The sequence below is a fragment of the Triticum dicoccoides genome, chromosome 1B (assembly GCF_002162155.2).
Source record: "Triticum dicoccoides isolate Atlit2015 ecotype Zavitan chromosome 1B, WEW_v2.0, whole genome shotgun sequence".
NCBI lineage: Eukaryota > Viridiplantae > Streptophyta > Magnoliopsida > Poales > Poaceae > Triticum > Triticum dicoccoides.
Window position 1 is genome coordinate 323,587,650 of NC_041381.1, and position 19,843 is coordinate 323,607,492.

The window sequence follows — 19,843 nt, forward strand, 5'->3', positions numbered from 1 at the left end:
GTGTTGGTTTAAGCTGCCTCGTCAGCACGAATGTGTGGGCCAACCCTGTCATAAATGGGTTTAAACGAACCTAATCGGTAGGAGTACTAGGTAGTAGTTTTTGGCGTGGATTAAGAAATTTCGGGTATGTTTTTGCTATTTTTTGTACAATAGATTCTTCCTAGGGCTAGTTGAAAGTGGTAGCTTTTCGTTAAATACTCTACATATTGTAAGTAGGAGTGAAAGTTAAGCATTGGAAGCCAATAAGCAAGGCTAGTTACATAGTGCATATGTGTACATGATTGAAAGTAAATATCAACCATGAGTGACTAATATCTTGATGGAAAACTCGAAACTATGGAATACTAGGAAAAAATGCATGGTTAGAAATACTAGCAATGTTCATGTGCGTTGCAACGAATCATAATTAGAATACTACTTATTCACAAACTTGATACAAAACACTCTAATTTTGATATACATATATATCACTAGAGATATATTATGTTTCAATTAGAATATATTCCTTGGGCTGTTTTGGTGAGGTCAGGGAGGGATGTGGTTGGTTTTAAGATAGGAATTATGGGTTTTTATGCAAATTGGTAGACAAGTGGGATGTTGGTGAGAAAAGGCAACAAGTTACCTCACAGTTGTTAGATGTAGATCTAATGGTCAGAAACGACGGATGGCACAACACCATCATCACCAACTTAGTCTTCTGTAGGAGTACTAGCAAGATCTGTGCATTGCACGGAACATCAAGATGCATTTTTTTATAAAACACTTGTTGTGATTGACCCATGCGGGAGTAATCCCATGTGTAAAAACTAATGATATCTCTAGAAATATGAGATAAGGTGAAGAGCAGTGGGGCATGGTGGTGATTGGTGGTCAGACTGAGCGGAGGCATGGGGATTGACAATGCCAGCAACAGCCACCATGCTAGTTTGTTCCAGAGGCTTCCTTTCTTAATTTCTCAACAATGAGGTTGTTGGAGATAAGGATGAACGAGGGAAGGCCTTGTCTGCAAATGTGGAGAGGGGTGCGGGTATCTTTTAGTTTAATTTCATCTGTAAGATATAGATCAGACGGTGTATATTGCAAGATGGCACGTGTACCATCATCACCAATTCGGTTTTTTATAAGAGAAGAAATATAAGTATGGAGATACAAATGTATTATCGATACTTGTTTCCGTAAACTAGCATCTACATTCTATTCAACGCCTCAGCATGTGGGGCCTTAGCACAGTGACTTCTCGACTGTGTAAAACAAAGGTTTTCATGTCACCGATAAGGAGGTGGTAACGGCGGTGTGCTTTTTGGCTTGCTCTAGTACTAGTAGTCATACAAGGTGGTCTAAGAATGTGTAGATTTATTGTTTTTCACGTCTCGTGTTCGCCGTACTGCCACGACTGTTAATGAATAGACGGTAAGTTATTCACGAGGAAACCCATGTTGAGCGTGTTTGCGAGAGAGAGAGAGAGAGAGAGAGAGAGAGAGAGAGAGAGTGTGTGTGATATGTCTAGAGACTGAGGCAATGATAACAGATTCTTTGTGTCTATGTGTGAGGAGGATAGAGAGAGACATGTACATGGGTCTTTGTGTTGTGTAACATGGATACACATATACATAATTAGAGAGTGAGTGTGTGAGATACACATGCGGACATGGGGAGAGATGAGGATCTAGATAAATGGGTGTTTGTGCGTGTCTGTGTGTGTTTGTGCACGCGTTTGTGTGTGAGAGGGAGTGTGTGTATGTGGAGTAGAGAGACCACTAATGATGTAAACCTAGTATAAGGGAAGGGGGAATGGTGTGACATGTGTAGTAGCGGGACAACATGGGTGCGGGCGGGGGGAGCAGACTATTTGGAAGAGACATCGAGTGTGTGTGTGGGAGAGGGGTGTGAGAGCGAGAGAGAGAGAGCTAGCGACGGAGAGAGAGACAGAGAGAGAGAGAGGAAGAGAGGGGGCGAGAGGGGTCGTTTGTGTCCATAAATGGCGTATAGATAGGGAGACAATGTTGAAGTTGTTCGAAATTGGCCTATGTACAGAGACGCGAGGGAAGCGAGTCATCGTGTGTGTGATAGGGACTTCATGAGAGATCTAGAATAGATGGTGTAGAGAACAATGTGTGAGATCGAGAACGATGATACATTAGGGAGCTATGGAAAGAGTCATGACATATATGTATACAGGGAAGGAGCTGGGGTGGGTCCGCATGTGGGAGAGATAGAAAGAGGAGAGTGGTGCACAAGGAGACAAAGTGTGCTTGTTTGCAGTGGGGGTGGTGTGTGAGGTGAGTGCGCGAGAACCACATAACTAGGGAGACAGACGTTTGGGGGAACGTTTTGTGTGTATGGGAAAGATACACTCTACATAGTGCGTGTGCTTCGGAAAGAGAGATGCCGGGAGACCTAGAGAGTGGGGGAAGAGATGTGTGCATGCCCGAGAGACAAAGTGATAGTGACCTATATTGGGGTCCGGACTTTAGAAGAGTGAGGGGTGTTAATGTGCTCATGTGTTGGTGTTTGGGGGAGAGAACGACTACTCTATGTGTGTGGGGGGCGACGGGGGGGGGGGGCTTTAGATAAAGAGTGAGGTGTCTGTATTTGAAGGACTTTAGCGTAATTGAGATATTGTGCACTCATGGTTGATCAATTTGTTTCACAATTTGGACTATGAGATAACGATACTTTTGAACATGCGTGATATACCTTGATGTACTAGAATTACAAACCTAAGATTGGAATTTTGGAATTCGACTCCATCATTAGCTTTTGTAATTCATTTAAACGGAGGTACATTTTTTAAGTCAGGATTTCGTGATTTCAAATTCATATATCAAACCTAGAGATATACACATATGGGCATGTTCAAACTTTAAAATCATACACTTTATTCATACAAATACACATTTTTTCTTTTGTCATCATATTTAGGATAAACACATTTGGAATTTCATTTGAATTGGACCGTATGATGGTATTTTCTTGTAGTAGCTCAATGATCCATATTTGAATTGAATGGACAATCTAAGTTTCGAATTGGAGACATTGATTTTCAAAACTTGCACTTTTTTGCATGCAAAACAAACAAATTGTCGGCCATGATATCATAGTCGGCCGTACAAGAGCAGAATATCCTGTTTTATCATAGGTGCCAAAAACTTTCAAACTTCCCACTCACATCGAAATATCTCGCGCCTGAAAGTTTAGTCCTGCGATATCCTGTTTTACCCCTACCACATGAACGGAAAAGGGCTGCTTTGGTAACTCCATTGTTTTCCCCTCTTTGCCCCTAACATTCTTCCCCAGAGCCCCTCTCCTTCCCCTCCCCGACCCCCCCCAACCACAGCAAGCCGCTGAATCTAGTCCTCCACTGCAGTGGTGGACCTCACACCCCGCCGGATCTACTTTCCGCACCTTGGAACCCCAACTGCCAACTCACCACTTCACTGGAGCCGCTTCAGCGACTGGCTTGTCCACCGCTCCAGATCTCCTTGACCGCCATCATGGTCCACCGCACCGGATCTGCTTAACCGGCGCCCTCGTCAACCACAGTGTAGGCCCTTCACTGACTCCCTCGTCTGCCCCTTTGCTGGCCCTTCATACAAGCCCTCGTCCACCGCAACAGATCCGCCTCACCAAAAGCACTGTACAATGCGCCCACCGAAGCCTTCATCCACTGCACTGGACCCACTCCACAGACGCCATATTCAACACCACCGGCCCTGCTTTACCGACGATGTAGCCTCATCAGGTTATTTCGATTTGTACTCCTTCGGTTTTTCTCTTTATCGTGCAACAGTTCACTTACCACAGATGAGCTTTCTTGTATGTCGACAGGCGCCGCAACCGTAGCACCGGAGCCGCTTCAGCGACGGAGACAGCCGGCCCAAACTCAACCACAACACGAGCATCATCGACGATCCTTAGCTATCAAGTATGACAATGATACCCATAGGCCGCTGAGAATCAGGTACCATTATCCAACGGCCGGCGCCTACATTCACTTTCCTAGCATAAGCACTGCACCTTTGAATTTCTTCAGGGCATCATTCAGTTTTTCATCAGACGCGTTATTCTGCTTGCACCAATAGGGCCATACTTCTGGCAGTGAACATTTTACATGTGCTAAATTACATACCAGTGCACATATAGTTAATATGCTTTAGTTTTGTCCTAAGTACTACTATACTTCCTAGATGTCACTGCCTACTATTTTACTTATTGAATGCTATATTTATGATAGTGGTGTTGTTCTCATGCCACCTGTTGGTTCCATCAGACTGCTTAATGTTCTCTATGCTTAATTACACATCAGCAAACTAGCATGTGGTTTCGCTGCTTTTTGTTTGTTTTACCCTACATTTTCTGATGCTAGCTATTACATCACTTCTCTGAGCCTCTGTTCACTACATGTTTGTGTGTTCTTGATCTTCCCAAGTTGCATGACTAATTTGATGCTTCTATTAATTATGGAGCTGCCAACCCCATCAAAAAAAATATTTGTTCTTTTGGGGTTGGCACCTTGAACAAGCATAAAAATAGAGGGAAGCGGATATATTGTCGTGTATGCACACACCCTTCTTTCATTAGTTTATATGAACCATTGATGATCAATTCGTACCAGTGCATGCGATTAAAATTAACTTTACCTAAATAGAATGTGCAAAATAAACTACAACAACTAGATTTGCAACCACGGGATGCTGACGATATCTTCAAATAACATTGCAACAGCAGCGAGGCTTCATAGCAACATATGGTAAGCCAGTGTGTTTTAGTACATGTGAAATGTAATGCGAGTGGGGTGCTTTCTTGGCTTGTGCCCTCAACCTGTAATCCTACCGAATTACAAATAGTTTAGTTGTCTGCTTTTGCTGTATTGCTTGATTCGAATGCTTGTTTGTTGTTACGCTATACCTGAGTTGGCCAATACGTCGGCAGTGCCTATTGTGGTATCATAAAGAAATGCATGCCTAGTTCATTTGAGTCCTTTCCTCTCAACTTCATCACAAGACTGTCTTTGTAGTTTATATGAGGCCACAATGTTAAGTGCTTTCTCAGATTATTTCAACTTCTTAGATGCCTTGGCAACTTAAATATAGCGGTGGTACACTCCCTTTCAACTAGGGATGTGAACAGGGTCCCGTTTAATCCCGATTAAAGTCCACTAGTGGTATGATAGTTCAAAAGAGTTTTTGTTTTTTGAGGAAAATGAACTAGGGAGCTAGCAAAAACTAACTAGATGGGACTAGCAGATGTCGTTTATTTGCCACTTACATCCCTAGTTTCATCTTACCATTTTAATTTCTTTTCGGCTGATGCTGCTTCGAGCCATTTAAATATAGCTTGCCATGCTCGGCAATAATTCGTATGTCGTTTACCATGTAAGCTTACTGTTTGGATCATACGATAACTATCTCTTACTTATGTCCAGCGGAAACTTTTTAGGATGCCGTTCACACTAGGACACAATGTACAACCCCAGAATCTATTTGTGGAAGCAGTACGCCATCCATGTTACCAGATGGTAGCAGTTCAGAGGCAACACCGCCGGAGAGCAGTCCGAGCACATATATTATAGTGCTTGAGGCTCTACTAGAAGCAGAAAGAGATAGTGTGGCTGCCATGAATGAGGTAATCTTTATCTTGAGGCTGGAATTATGGAATTAGCGGCACGCATTATGCAAGCAACTCAAGAATTGAAGGAAGTAAGAATGTTGCATTTGAGGATGGAGGAGATCCTGCTGTTTCTGCTATCTGAAGCCCAGGGTAATCCCGGTTCTTCTTTAGATACGAGTTGAAATTGTCATCAGATTATTGTACTTGCATGTTGTGTCATGTCTCTGAATGGATTATCTTGCAAGACCCCCTATGTTGTTCATGTGTTGTAATGATCCGAATTTTTTAGGCGAGGTAATCGTTAGTACTTGTATGATTGACATAAGGTGAACTGTTTTTCGTGTGAGCATGTTGTATTGGATGAAATAACTGTTTGACTAAGAATGTATCCAACCTACTGAAGTCGAAGATCACGGCATTTCTAAATCATAATCATATATAAAGGTGGAATAAATCTTTGTTTTGGTTTTGAAGAAATAAATAACAAAACATAGAATTATCTGTGGATATTCGTAATCAAATACAGATTGGATTTGAATTTAGTTTGCCAGGGCTCAAGGCAAACGTGAATGCTAATTCTCCCAAGTTTTGAATGAAGCGGCTAAACACCCACTATAATTTGTGGGCTACCCGAAGCAAGTGTTTGCAAGATGGAAATTATTGTCTATCCCTGATAGTTGACATCCTTATCGACCGGATTTACACTGCTGTCGATAGGGGTAGACTAGTAACTTCAATCAGACGTGACACAACGGCCTCTGAGCCCATTCAGACACGGTGGGCGCCAAACATGGGCGGCACACATTTGATTCAAGCTTGTCCGAAAGACATGTGTCTCTTCCTCCATTTCCCCATTCATACACAGTGGGCAGCAAAACAAACTCTCCTCGTCTGAAATCGATGTAGGCTAATATTTTAAATAGGGGCAGATGTGTGATACATCTCCAACGTATCTATAATTTTTGATTGCTCCATGCTACTTTATCTACAGTTTTGGACTATATTGGGCTTTATTTTCCACTTTTATATTATTTTTGGGACTAATCTATTAACCGGAGGCCCAGCCCAGAATTGTTGTTTTTTGCCTTTTCAGTATTTCAAAGAAACAGAATATCAAACGGAGTCCAAACGGAATGAAACCTTCGGGAACGTGATTTTCTCATCAGATAAGATCCAGGAGACTTGGACCCTCCGTCAAGATAGCCACAAGGCGGTCACGAGGGTGGAGGGCGCGCCCCCTGCCTCGTGGGCCCCTCGAAGCTCCACCGACGTACTCCTTCCTCCTATAAATACCTACGTATCCCCGTACAATCAGAACAGGAACCGAAAACCCAATTCCACCACCGCAACCTTCTGTATCCACGAGATCCCATCTTGGGGCCTGTTTCAGAGCTCCGCCGGAGGGGGCATCCACCACAGAGGGCTTCTACATCATCACCATAGCCCCTCCGATGAAGTGTGAGTAGTTTACTTCAGACCTTCGGGTCCATAGCTAGTAGCTAGATGGCTTCTTCTGTCTTTTTGGATCTCAATACAATGTTCTCCCCCTCTCTTGTGGAGATCTATTCAATGTAATCTTCTTTTTGCGGTGTGTTTGTTGACACCGATGAATTGTGGATTTATGATCCAGTTTTATCTATGGAAAATATTTGATTTTTCTTGGAATTCTTGTATGTATGATCGAGTTATCTTTGCAAGTCTCTTTGAATTATCCGTTTGGTTTGGCCAACTAGATTGGTAGTTCTTGCAATGGGAGAAGTGCATGGGTTTGGGTTCAATCTTGCGGTGTCCTTACTCAGTGACAGAAAGAGTTGCAAGGCACGTATTGTATTGTTGCCATCGAGGATAACAAGATGGGGTATTTATCATATTGCATGAATTTATTCCTCTACATCATGTCATCTTGCTTAAGGCGTTACTCTGTTTTTAACTTAATACTCTAGATGCATGCTGGATAGTGGTCGATGAGTGGAGTAATAGTAGTAGATGCAGAATCGTTTCGATCTACTTGTCACGGATGTGATGCCTATATACATGATCATAGCCTAGATCTACTCATAACTATGCTCAATTCTGTCAATTGCTCAACAGTAATTTGTTCACCCAACGTAAAATACTTATGCTCTTGAGAGAAGCCACTAGTGAAACCTATGGCCCCCGGGTCTATTCTCATCATATCAATCTATATCACTTTATTTACTTGCTTTGTGTTTACTTTGCCTTTACTTTTACTTTGCATCTATCTATCAAAAATAACAAAAATATTATCTCTATCAGATCTTACTCTCGTAAGTGACCGTGAAGGTATTGACAACCCCTAAGCGTTGGTTGCGAGTTGCTATCGTTTTGTGTAGGTACGAGGGACTTGTGCGTGGTCTCCTACTGGATTGATACCTTGGTTCTCAAAAACTGAGGGAAATACTTACGCTACTTTGCTGCATCATCCTCTCCTCTTCGGGGAAATCCAATGCAGTGCTCAAGAGGTAGCAAGAAGGATTTCTGGCGCCGTTGCCGGGGAGGCTTACGCAAAAGTCAACATACCAAGTACCCATCGCAATCCCTATCTCTCGCATTACATTATTTGCCATTTGCCTCTCGTTTTCCTCTCCCCCACTTCACCCTTGCCGTTTTATTCGCCCTCTCTTTCCCAATCTCCTCCTCTCTTTTCTGTTGCCTTTTCCTCGTCCTTTTGCTTGCTCGTGTGTTAGTTTGCCTATTTGTTGCAATGGCTCTACCTAGATTTGGTGACCTTCACCTTAAAAGGCTTGAGGAGATCGAAAGCAATGTTAGAAAAATTATGGTTTTGCAATTTGAGCACAATAATTACTTTAGAAACGAACTTAAGGAACAAAAAAGTTTTATGATCTTTATGAATAAAGAACTCGATGATATGTCTAAAGAATTTGATGGTATAAGGGCCCAAATTGCTCGTCTTGAAAAGATGACCGCTGAAATTTCGGATATGCAAGCTACCTTAGTCAATAAGATGGCCGCTAAACCGAATTCCTATGAAAATCAAGATGAAGATCTAAAAGTTATTGATGTGTCCCCCATTAAATCTTTGTTTTGCAATATGAATCTTAATGAATCTGAAGATTATCTTCCTTTACGTAGAAGGTGTTCTAAGAATTCGGAGTTTCTAGATCTTGATGATGAAATTGATGAAAGTGGGATTGAAATAAATAGAAACCGTGATGTTGCTAAACCTACTATTTTGGATCTCAAGAAATTTAGTTATGAAAATTGCTCTTTGATTGGTTGTATTTCCTTGTTGCAACCCGTGCTAGAATCTCCTCATGCTTATAGTCAATATAAGGCCTTTACCGAACACATTGTTGATGCCTTGATGCAATCTTATGAAGAAAAACTTGAGATGAAAGTCTCTGTCCCTAGAAAACTCTATGATGAGTGGGAAACTACTATTAAAATTAAAATTAAAGACTTTGAGTTTCATGCTTTGTGTGATTTGGGTGCTAGTGTCTCTACTATTCCCAAAACTTTATGTGATTTGCTAGATTTCCGTGATTTTGATGATTGCTCTCTAAACTTGCATCTTGCGGATTCCACTATTAAAAAGCCTATGGGAAGAATTAATGATGTTCTTATTGTTGCAAATAGGAATTATGTGCCCGTAGATTTTATCGTTCTTGATATAGATTGCAATCCTTCATGTCCTATTATTCTTGGTAGACCTTTCCTTAGAACGATTGGTGCAATTATTGATATGAAGGAAGGGGATATTAGATTCCAATTTCCCTTAAAGAAGGGTATGGAACACTTCCCTAGAAAGAAAGTAAAATTACCATATGAATCTATCATGAGAGACACTTATGGATTGCCTACCAAAGATGGCAATACCTAGATCTATCCTTGCTTTTAAGCCTAGCTAGGGGCGTTAAACGATAGTGCTTGTTGGGAGGCAACCCAATTTTATTTTGTTTTTTGTTTTTGCTTATGTTTAGGAATAAATAATCCATCTACCTTCTGTCTGGATGTGGTTTTATGTTTTAATTAGTGTTTGTACCAAGTAGGACCTATAGGATAACCTATGATGATAGTTGATTTGATTCTGCTGAAAAACAGAAACTTTAGCGCTCACGAAATTATCTGCCATTTTTTACTGGAGAGTGATTTTGCGTTGATTCTTTTTTCTGCTGATCAATAAACAAATTTTTCAGAACTTCCTATTTTGGTAGAATTTTTAGAGTTCCAGAAGTTTGCGTTAGTTACATATTACTACAGACTGTTCTATTTTTGACAGATTCTGTTTTTTGTGTGTTGTTTGCTTATTTTGATGAATCTATGGCTAGTAAATTAGTTTATAAACCATAGAGAAGTTGGAATACAGTAGGTTTTACACCAATATAAATAAATAATGAGTTCATTACAGTACCTTGAAGTAGTCTTTTGTTTTCTTTCTCTAACGGAGCTCACGAGATTTCTGTTGAGTTTTGTGTTATGAAGTTTTCAAGTTTTGGGTGAATTCTTTTGATGGATTATGGAACAAGGAGTGGCAAGAGCCTAAGATTGGGGATGCCCATGGCACCCCCAAGATAATCCAAGGACACCAAAAATTCAAAGCTTGGGGATGCCCTGGAAGGCATCCCCTCTTTCGTCCACTTCCATCGGTAATTTACTTGGAGCTATATTTTTATTCACCAACATGATATGTGTTTTGCTTGGAGCGTCTTGTATTATTTGTGTCTTTGCTTGTTATTCTACCATAATCATACTTGCTGTACACACCTTTTGAGAGAGCCATACATGAATTGAATTTTTTTAGAATACTCTATTTTCTTCACTTATATCTTTTGAGCTTGATGTTTGCTCATAGTGCTTCACTTATATCTTTTGAGCGTGATAATTTTTGCTCTAGTGCTTCACTTAGATCCTTTAGAGCACGGTGGTGGATTTGTTTTAAAGAAACTTGATCGCTCATGCTTCACTTAGATTATTTTGAGAGTCGTTAATAGCATGGTAATTTGCTTAAATGTTAATATACTTGGTGTTCTAGATATGTGAAACTTTCTTATGAGTGTGTTGAATACCAAGATAAGTTTGATGCTTGATAATTGTTTTAAGATATGGAGGTGATAATATCATAGTCGTGCTAGTTGGGTGATTATGAATTTGAGAAATAATTGTGTTGAAGTTAGCAAATCCCGTAGCATGCACGTATGGTTAAAGTTGTGTAACAAATTTGAAACATGAAGTGTACCTAGCCTGTGCATCCTTATGAGTGGCGGTCGGGGACGAGCGATGGTATTTTCCTACCAATCTATCTCCCTAGGAGCATGCGCGTAGTACTTGATTTTTGATGACTTCTAAATTTTTGCAATAAGTATATGAGTTCTTTTGACTAATGTTGAGTCCATGGATTATACGCACTCTCACCTTTCCGCCTTTGTAGCCGCTTCGGTACCGTGCATTGCCCTTTCTCACCTTGAGAGTTGGTGCAAACTTTGCCGGTGCATCCAAACACCGTGATACGATACGCTCTATCACACATAAACCTCCTATTATCTTCCTCAAAACAGCCACCATACCTACCTATCATGGCATCTCCATAGCCATTCCGAGATATATTGCCATGCAACTTCCACCATCATCATCGTGACATGCATTACTTTTGTCATATTGCCATTGCATGATCTTGTAGTTGACATCGTATTTGTGGCAAAGCCACCATGCATTATTTTTCATACATGTCACTCTTGATTCATTGCACCATCCTGGTACACCGCCGGAGGCATTCATATAGAGTCATATCTTGTTCTAGTAACGAGTTGTAATCCTTATGTTGTAATCAATAGAAGTGTGATGATCATCATTATTAGAGCATTCCCAAAAAAAAGAAAGGCCCAAAAAAAGAGAAAGGCCAAAAAAAGGGAAGGCCCAAAAAAAGGGCAATGCTACTATCTTTTTTTTCCACACTTGTGCTTCAAAGTAGCACCTTGTTCCTCATGTAGTGAGTCTCATATATTGTGCTTCAAAGTAGCACCATGTTTTTCATATAGTGAGTCTCTTAAGTTGTCTTGTTCATACTAGTTTGAATTTTTCATTATAGAACTTGGCTTGTATATTCCTATGATGGGCTTCCTCAAAATGCCCTAGGTCTTCATGAGCAAGCAAGTTGGATGCACACCCACTAGTTTTCTTTTGTTGAGCATTCATAGCTCTAGTGCATCCGTTGCATGGCAATCCCTACTCCTTGCATTAACATCAATCGATGGGCATCTCCATAGCTCATTGATTAGCCTCGTTGATGTGAGACTTTCTCCTTTTTTGTCTTTTCCACACAATCCCCATCATCATATTCCATTCCACCCATAGTGCTATATCCATGGCTCACGCTCATGTATTGCGTGAAGGTTGGAAAAGTTTGAGATTATTTAAGTATGAAACAACTGCTTGGCTTGTCATCGAGGGTATAGAAGTTGAGAACATCTTTATGTGACGAAAATGAAGCATAGCCTAACTATATGATTTTGTAGGGATGAACTTTCTTTTGCCATGTTATTTTGAGAAGACATGATTGCTTTGATTAGTATGCTTGAAATATTATTATTTTTGTGTCAATATGAACTTTTGTCTTGAATCTTTCGGATCTAAATATTCATATCACAATTAAGAATATTTACATTAAAATTATGCCAAAGTATCACTCCGCATCAAAAATTCTTTTTTATCATTTACCTACTCAAGGACGAGCAGGAATAAAGCTTGGGGATGCTTGATACGTCTCCAACGTATCTATAATTTTTGATTGCTCCAAAAACCTAATTCCACCGCCGCAACCTTCTGTGTCCACGAGATCCCATCTTGGGGCCTGTTCCGGAGCTCCGCCGGAGGGGGCATCCACCACGGAGGGCTTCTACATCATCACCATAGCCCCTCCGATGAAGTGTGAGTAGTTTACTTCAGACCTTCGGGTCCATAGCTAGTAGCTAGATGGCTTCTTCTGTCTTTTCGGATCTCAATACAATGTTCTCCCCCTCTCTTGTGGAGATCTATTCGATGTAATCTTCTTTTTGCAGTGTGTTTGTCGATGAATTGTGGGTTTATGATCCAGTATTATCTATGGAAAATATTTGATTCTTCTTTGAATTCTTTTATGTATGATTGAGTTACCTTTGCAAGTCTCTTCTAATTATCCGTTTGGTTTGGCCAACTAGATTGGTAGTTCTTGCAATGGGAGAAGTGCATGGCTTTGGGTTCAATCTTGCGGTGTCCTTACTCAGCGACAGAAAGAGTTGCAAGGGACGTATTGTATTGTTGCCATCGAGGATAATAAGATGGGGTATTTATCATATTGCATGAATTTATTCCTCTACATCATGTCATCTTGCTTAAGGCGTTACTCTGTTTTTAACTTAATACTCTAGATGCATGCTGGATACCGGTCAATGAGTGGAGTAATAGTAGTAGATGCAGAATCGTTTCGATCTACTTTTCACGGACGTGATGCCTATATACATGATCATTGCCTAGATATACTCATAACTATGCTCAATTCTGTCAATTGCTCAACAGTAATTTGTTCACCCACTGTAAAATACTTATGCTCCTGAGAGAAGCCACTAGTGAAACCTATGGCCCCCGGGTCTATTCTCATCATATCAATCTATATCACTTTATTTACTTGCTTTGTTTTTACTTTGCCTTTACTTTTACTTTGCATCTATCTATCAAAAATACCAAAATATCTCTATTAGATCTTACTCTCGTAAGTGACCGTGAAGGGATTGACAACCCTTAAGCGTTGGTTGCGAGTTGCTATCGTTTTGTGTAGGTACGAGGGACTTGTGCATGGTCTCCTATTGGATTGATACCTTGGTTCTCAAAAACTGAGGGAAATACTTACGCTACTTTGCTGCATCATCCTCTCCTCTTCGGGGAAACCCAGCGCAGTGCTCAAGAGGTAGCAATGTGTACGTGACACAACCTCGTCCCTATCAGCCCTGTTCATACACCGTGGGCGCCAACTGTGGACGGCAAAACACCCTCTCCTCGCCCGAACTAGTTACCAGCAAATATTTGGGAGATGTGAGATTACCGTCCTATCCCCAACCAACGCGATGGCCGAAATTTTAAACAAGGGATAAGTTCGTAACTTTCCCACATTTCAGTGAAGCACGTCCCAAAGTTTGAGATCCCCCCTCCCCTCCATTTCCCCGTTCATACACCGTCGGCGGCACGACAACCTCCCCACTGCGGCCAGCCTCCTCCGTCCGCCACCCCATCCTCCACCTTGCCGGAGCCGCTACCCCTACCCCGTCGTCCACTTCAAGAGATGGACGTCTCTCATCCACGACGCTGGACCAGGATCCTTTCATCGCGTCCTCTCGCTTCATCGGCGCCGTCGTCCACCTTGCCGTTGCCACTCCTATGACCACCTCGTCCACGGCAACAGGATTTATCCCCCGACCTGGCCGTCTGCCGTCTAAAGTCTTCTTCCCTGCCGCCGACAGCCATCGCACTCGCAGCACCCTCAACATATTAGCAGAGGCCTACACGGTGTCACAAGAGAGGTGGTACTCTTCCATTTGTGCTTAAGTTATTGATCTCACCCGGAAAATAGATTGTAATTTGTTTACTATACTTTTCTTGTCCGTACCAAATCGTAGTGTCTAGTTGAAAGCAAACATTGGTTGCGAAGTAGCTTTGTCTGGTTTGCACTTTCAAATCTGCCATGGCACGGGCACTATACTCGTAAAGCTTATGGTTTCGCCCCTTTATATTCACTACCATCATCGTAGGTACTTCGTGTCATGCTAGCACTGCTCCTCAAGACCTCAACCCAAAGTTTACGAGTTGAAATACGAATCTGATATGATGCTCCTATCACTAAAACAGAGAACGTTTAATTGGTCACCTAATGGTCCTATATTCGTTTCGAAAAGCATGTGCGCCACCCGCTGGTCCAGCTAGTTCCACTTTCCTGATTTTTCTCTTGATGCTTAGGGTTTTCCCCTTTTATCTACTCTACTATAATCTGCGTAGGTGCTTTCTGTCGTACTGGCATTACTCCACCCTCAAGCTAAACAACACAACACTCAGAATTCGAAAGCTTAGTTGTTCAAATATGATTGTGATATGATACTGATATTAGTTAATAGACACATTTAATTGGTTAGCTAAAGGTCCCACTTGATTTTCCAAATGCATGTCGCGACATATAGAGAGACAGCATAATTGCATTTCTTTGTCACTTGTTAACTGTACTTTCTTGTCCATACCAAATCTTAGTTGTTATTTCAAAGCAAACATCGGTTGCTAACTACCCTTGCGTGGTTTGCAGCTTCAGATCTGCCATCCCACTGCCACGGACAACACTATACTCATCATGCTTATGGTTTCCCCATTTTATGATGACCACAATCAGCCTGCGTGGTTCGTGTCGTAATAGCACTGCTCCACCCATCAAGCTAAACAAGCTTAGTTGTACAAATTCATATATGATATTATGTTGATATTAGTAAAACTGAGGGATGTTTAATTGGTTAGCTAAATGTTCCTACTTTAGTTTTGAAATGCATGTGAGCCACATATGGAGAGACCGGAAAGTATAGTATTTCTCTGTGCGCTCTGGTTCATCATGGGTGGCCAACCGACATTGTATTGAAAGACTTGTAATATCTTCAATCTGATTGCTCTTCTGCTCTTCTTTAAGATGATCCTCTTCTCTTGCGGTCGACTGGTCAGGTTGAGTTGTTCTCCCTTAGTATATTGTCAATCTGTCACGTCAGGTCGACTTGTTCTGCTTTACTATATGTTGAAGCTGTCATCTGCGAAGTGTCATCACTTCTGAAGCTCTCATATTTTGAGTAGTAGGCCACATTATATTAATCCACACACCAAATTACAGCATGCATGGCATCTCTTAAAAGAATTGCAGTGATAGCACAAAGGGGTTTACAAGGAGGCAGTATTGGATTAGAATCACTTCTGCATTACAAAGAAAATCTCACTTGTTTTTATGTTTTCATGCATGTCAGATATTGAACATTATCAAAATGAATATGAGAATGGGTGCACGAGAGTAATATTGCGGAACAATCCACTGGCTAACAAACTTGGCAAGGTTGTATTGGTCGCACATATTTTGCATATGACCTCTTGCATTACTTCTACTTTGTTACACCATCTGCTTAGTGTAAACATCATATATGAGTATATGCCATACCTATCCATTTTTTGTACCTATTCCATGTGTCGTCACACTATGTTTTTCCAGTCAAATGTTGTCCTTTCGTAATAGATGTCCAAAAGGAAGAGGGTGAGTGCAGATCCTCAAGGAGTACAAACTAGGTGTTTGGAAAAGGTAGTGATACATGTTAAATCAGATAGATCAGCAGCCACAGAAAACACAGGCCCAACTGTACCACACTTTACCCCTACTCCATTGGCCAAACCCCTATTAGAACTATTGAGAGCCCAGCGTCAGGTACTGTCTATGATATCAATTCAAATTTTGAACTCCTAAATTTCTGCATGTGCCTTACCTTCTGTCTCGTATGAAAACTAATTTCAGATGAATCTCCTTGCTCAAAGGATCATACAATCTCACAACAACAATGGGCTCTACATTGCTCTTGTCAGTACCTCTCTCCCTTTTGCCTTGCAACGTTGTACTTAATTAATTGCTATTTGATTATGTATCGTCAGCCTGCACGTGAGCTTCATTATCCTATGTTTCTTCCAATATTATTTGATCTATATTTACTCTTTGCAAAATGTAGAATAATGCAACGCTTATAAAGAATTTTCTTTGGGGAATTTATTGAATTATCCTTCCATAAACATGTAGAAGGGCTTTGTCCAGCCCGTGTTAACATGTAATGTAAGTTCATCCTTCTCAAGCCTTCAAACTTTGTTCTAGTATAGATTTGGATAGGCATCATTTCCTCCACTGTTGTTTTCTTTGTTGTTTACATCTGATTGGATGTTTGCAACAACTACCAGTTTCAAATTGTAGTTGTAAAAACATGTTCCTTATGCAGAACAGATCCATTTATTTGCTTATATAGTTGTGAAACCTGTTACATGTCTCCTTGTTTCTCTTTCAGAGTTGTATCTCTTATGCCAGGCATAACTTTAGGGAAGATAGTGAGCCAAACCATCTTGAGGACAGTGAGATGATGCCAAGGTCCTGTCTTGATGAAGACAGTGAGTTGAGGCTACTCACCAGCAGGTGTGAGACAACCTCTGTGAAGTGGCTGCCTCAATTAGTTCGACTTCTTTAGTCTCAACTTAAAGCGGAAAGGCTTGCTTCAGCTCAGCTCCAACTTGAAGTCAAATATGCAATGAAGATGTCAGAGGACTTCCTTGCGCACCATCATGCCATACAGCTACGGGTGATGCATCTATCATCGACACAACTAAGGTCTACTCAGCTTCTTCGGCTGTTTGGGGGGCCCGACCTACCCAGGCCTAGTGCCTCCTGAAGTTCTCTCAGTTTTGTGTATTCTTTTGTCGGCGCGTTAATTTGCACTGGTGGCAAACTTTGATGCCCAGTGGATGTAATATGTCTAATAGCCGTGATAGCCTAGCGTAAGTTGCTTGCTTATTTATTTCCTTGTTGTCTTGTTTATTTGTTTGCTTGTAGTCAGTGCAGTTCTTTTTCCATGGTTTGCTAGTGGCTGCAATAACCTATTTTTTAAAACTAGGCGACAATAACCATGGGCTGCATATTTACTGTAGTGACACTGGGCCTTCTACGGTCTGTAGAAACAATGGGCCTTCTACGGGCCGTAGAAACAATGAGCCTTCTACAGGTCGTATCATCAATGGGCCTTATATGGGTCATATTATTGATTGGCCACACATGGGCCAATAACAGACCGCATTATGGACGTAAAGGGGCTAATCGTCCGTTCATGGGCCGACCATAACGGGCCATCGTTAATAGGCCGTATTTGATGACGCTACGAAAACGGCCCAACGTATTAATGGGCCACAAACGGGTCGACTGTAACCACGGGCTGAATTTGGCCCACAAGCAGAAAATGACAGTAACGGGCCGTAAGTAAGCGAATGCTGGAAATGAGCCCAAGAATAAATGGTCCCTGAGAAGGCCGAAAGATAACATGGGCTACAAACGGCCCAATGGATTAATGGGCCGTTAATGGGTATAAAGTGATACACTGTTCATTACAGGCCAGTTTCGCCATGGGTCATTCATGGGCCAACAGTTACAAAGGGCCTCATATGGGCCGAAAGAAGTCATGGGCCATACATGGGCCGAAACTTAAAATGGAATGGAATCATATTAGACGGCCCAAATGATGCTACTGGGCCTAATTCGGATAGGTCGTAATGGGCCCTGGGTCAGCGGGCTATAATTGGGCTATATGCGAACAGGTCGTTAACAGGATTTCCATGGGCCGGCCCGCCACCTTTTGACCAAGTCAAACGGGCCGGCCTTTTCACATGAATGGGCCTCTGTTGGGCCATGCCACGTGTTGACGTATCATAGGCGCCTTCGGTCCAATGAGTGGATGACATGTGTCCCAACGTTGAGCCGACAAGTGTTTCCTCCAGGCAATGATGATTTTACACGTGGAAAATCCCCATTGGTCGGGGCTGTTAACGGGTTATCGGATCCAAAACCGGACCCGATAGCTTAACGACGTTCCATTATGGTGGATGCGATGTGTCGGTCACCCTTGACGAAAGCACTTTTGTGACGCACGATTTATCATCATGGAAGTGGGCACTTCCATGATGATAAATTTGGTAATGTCATGGAACACTTCTACGACAGCACAGGTATGACTATCTTGATTCTGTCATAAAATCATCATGGATGTACATGCATGACAAAAAAATGCGACCTACTGTGACAAACACGCATCATCACGGAAGTGCATTTTTTTGTAGTGTGAGGAACTTGGTCGTTCTTTAGAATGGGCAAGTTACTTCAACCGCGTAGAGCATAGCTTAGTTGAGCGAGAAGCCGGCCTGCCGGCTGCTGAGCAGCTGGACTAGGGAAGCGAGGAGCCGGCTAGGCCTAAGTTAGCATTTTCCTTAGTTGGATTTCATGTGGATGACGTTTCCGGCCTTTAGCTCTTTGCCAGTCGGACAGTCGTGCCACAAGATATGACTTGGAGCAAAGAGAGGGCTTTGGCATCGGCACACTACTAGTCGGCTCCGACTGGTGCAAACTTATGCCAAGGTGGTGTGCCCCGGGCCAGTTGACCGGAACTCGGACGGGGCAGGAATAGAAAAAACTCAAGTCATGGCATAAGCTTAGCTCATAAATAAAAAGGTACCCCCGAGTGCACCTCAGGGGACCTGAGGTCTTTTACTTAGTACAAAAGTAGGTGTGGTACATACGCTCGAATCAACTGTAAAACAGGCGGAGCAGGTTTGCGTTCAATGGCTGCTCCGTCTCTTTGCCGGCTGTGCATCGCCTGTGCGCCCTGCACTTCTGGTCATCGATGAGGTAGTACGAGTCGTTGCCCGGGGTCTTGTTGATGATGAAGGGGCCTTCCCAAGGTGCTGCGAGCTTGTGATGTCCGACTCATAGCTGGATCAGGCAGAGCACAAGGTCATCTTGGCAGAAAGAAGGCGGCCTAGCCTTCTTGTTGTGGTAGCGGCATAGGCTCTGCAGGTAGATGGCGTACCGGCTGCACGCTAGCAGTCGGGCCTCTTCCAGCAGGTCGACGACGTCTTCTTGCGCCTCTTTTGCTCCCGCCTCCGTGTAATGGTTACCCGAGGCGAGTCGAACTCGATATTCGTAGGGATGATAGCCTAGGCACCGTACACAAGGAAGAAGGGCGTGAAGCCGGGTGATCTATTGGGCTTGATCTGAAGGCTCAAGAGGACGGCCGGCAGCTCATCGATCCAGTTGCCGGCCGACCACTCTAGCGGCTCAATCAGGCGGGGCTTGATGCCGGACAAGATGAGGCTGTTTTCTCGCTTCACTTGGCCGTTTGACTGCGGGTGGGCAACGGATTCTAAGTCCAGTCAGATGCCTTGATTTGCGCAGAAATGGGCCAAGGCGCCTTTGGCCAAATTGGTGTCGTTCTCGGTGATGATGCTGTGGGGAACGCCATATCGGACGGTGATGTTGGTGATAAATGCGACAGCAGTCGGACCATTCAGCTTCTTGATTGGCTTGTCTTCTATCCACTTGGTGAACTTGTCCATGGCGACCAGTAAATGAGTCATGCCGCCGCGTGCTGCTTGAAGGGACCCACCATATCCAAACCCCACACGGCAAATGGCC